Here is a 2,500-nt window from a genome sequence, read left to right as displayed (position 1 = left end):
ATCCGAGGATGACATTTTCAACCATGAAGAATCCAACCCTCTTGACCCACACTGATGGCTTCTTCGCAGAAAAATGCTACTTCAAATACCTGGCTAAAGGAACCTGACATTCATCAACAGATATATAAGGCAGGTTGGCATGATAGATTCATATCCCAGTACATCCCTCAACTATGAAACAATCTTCCACTACATTCAAGCAAAGCAGCACCCTTGTCACATTCCAGGTAAACCTAGATAACTAGATGGGCAGTCTCAAATTCTCCCTGGTCTGTTTTGTATTACCCTTCTTGAGGCTGAAGGGAACATTTGAATAGGGGCCATTTGCTTGGTTTGTAATAGTCTGCAAACTGGTTGCTCATTACTACCTATGAACATATGAACCTATGAACGAGATACTATATGAAGCTTTCAGAAATGACAGCCTACCTACAAAACTGTATCAGGATCAGACTAATATTCTTTTGTTTCATATGGTAAGAATGCATTGCATTTGTAATGCTTTGCTTGTATATATGAACATTCACAGAAATGAGGTAAATGAATGGCAGTACTACTTCTGCTGCCCTCACACAGGAGTTAGTTAACAGAATTCACCTCTCTTCTTCAAACTGCACTGTACTGTTTTAAAACCAGGAAGTACTCCCTTCCACGAAAGGAAACTCTAATGTAATAGTTAAGGTGTGTAACTCGCAGATACAAGGCGCAGGGTTTGATTCTCACCTCTGATAGTGAAACTGGCAAACCTTAAAAGCTTCTGAACGGCAGCTATCCTAGTACTTATCTATGTGTTTAGCTAGGCTATACCATATATAACATATAATGCACCATACCTGTCAACCTGGAAACATCAAAAATTTGGACAAGGACCATGAAAAATAGGTACAAATCCGCACACTGATTAACATATAATTTGCATACATAATTATGTAACCCCACCCACTCCAATGGAATTGTGGGATAAACAAACGCAAACTGAACAGAACTAAAATATGGCATCAGAGCCCCCCTGCAGCCATTCCAATGCCTCAGTACCTGGTTATTTTGCCCTATTTACCATAAACACTATAATGTGCATACTGCTTTCCTTCTACAATGTTTATTTGGATTCATTTAAACATTTTATTTTATATTTTATAGCATAAACACTATTCGACCTCTGCTAAACAAAGCAATACAGTCTCACAATGAAAATAGACCTGGCATTAACTTCTCTGCCGAAACTCACATTCATTGAAACAGCATTGATACCCACATTCAAAGAAAATGCATCGGGCCAGTGGTGGATAAAGACTAGCTTTGGGGTGTTTTTAAATCATACCCCCCTTGCACTCAAAACATACATGTGTTCTTGATACACCTTCCTGACAGTATTGAGTTATATTCCATGTATAATACAGCACACTTGTTACAGCGCATTTTAGAAGTAAAAATCACATAATTCCACATTAAGGAGATATATAACTAATGAAGAGGTTGCTGCAGCCTGCAAGCAAACAACTTAAGTCGTCATTGTTTCATCTACAAATAAAGTGCCTGTTGCCCTTGAGATATAAATTGCATATGTTGCATAAAAAAATGCTAAGCTAGTAATATTACAACAGAGAATGGATGGCAAACTGATAACAGGCTCATAATTACTAGGTATCTCTGCCAAAAAGGACATTTTCAAGGCTGCAAAGTACAACAGAATACAGTGTCAGCAATCTATCTACATGCTGTGGGACTAGTACCCACAGCCTTCTATATCAAAAACAAGTATTCTGTCTGTCATACTACTGACAACACAAACACACCATAAGCAGCATTACACATCTCTCCCCCTGAAGACCTATGCAGCATAAGAAATCTGTAAATAGCCAAAATTTATTGGGAAGGGGACAAAAGCCCAAAACCAGGGACACAAACATTGCTTGTATGATCTTAGAAAAGTTGCTGCTATAAAATGTTTTGTGTTACCAACCATGCATTTCCTGACAGACAGAAAGACAAACTTAAATGGCTATGATTATTTAGTGAATTAAGTTCTCACTGGATTTGCCAGAAAATAATAATTTTAAGAGGAACAGACCAAAAGTACATATGAGCCAAACATTCCAGACAGAGAGAGAGAGAGAGAGACACAGACAGAGAGACAGACAGACCATGAACAGCCCTTATAAAATGCAGATAACACAGCTTGAACAGACCTTGCAGACTGCTTAATTGCAATTGGCTAATGGCTTGAACAGAGCGGACCTTACAAAGAATTGGCTAATGGCTTAAACAGACTGACCTTGCTTAAAATGTAAGGTGTAAAGTACACAACACTTTGGCCCAGCAGCACATAGTTCTTTCATACTTAAAAATAAATGCAGATAAAAATTGGGCATTAAACTCAGCTCTTTCTTATGTAAGACAAATAGATACAATTGGCTAATTGCTTGAACCATTGAATGCACTTTCATAAACACAGTTCTTGGACTTGAATCACAGCAGATAAAAAAATACACTAATTGGC

The 2,500-nt window shown here is 37.9% G+C and overlaps 1 protein-coding gene across 1 annotated transcript in view; it reads left to right on the top strand.

Moving 5' to 3' along the window:
* LOC122797635 (fer-1-like protein 4) overlaps positions 1–2,500 on the top strand; it is a 1,984,889-nt gene that overhangs the window by 388,407 nt on the left and 1,593,982 nt on the right. The gene's annotated exons all lie outside the window — the stretch shown is intronic.

The sequence above is a fragment of the Protopterus annectens genome, chromosome 3.part1 (assembly GCF_019279795.1).
Source record: "Protopterus annectens isolate FY-2018-M chromosome 3.part1, PAN1.0, whole genome shotgun sequence".
NCBI classification, from domain to species: Eukaryota; Metazoa; Chordata; order Ceratodontiformes; family Protopteridae; genus Protopterus; species Protopterus annectens.
Note: the sequence above shows the minus strand (reverse complement) of the source record. Positions and strands in the feature narration are given on the sequence as shown.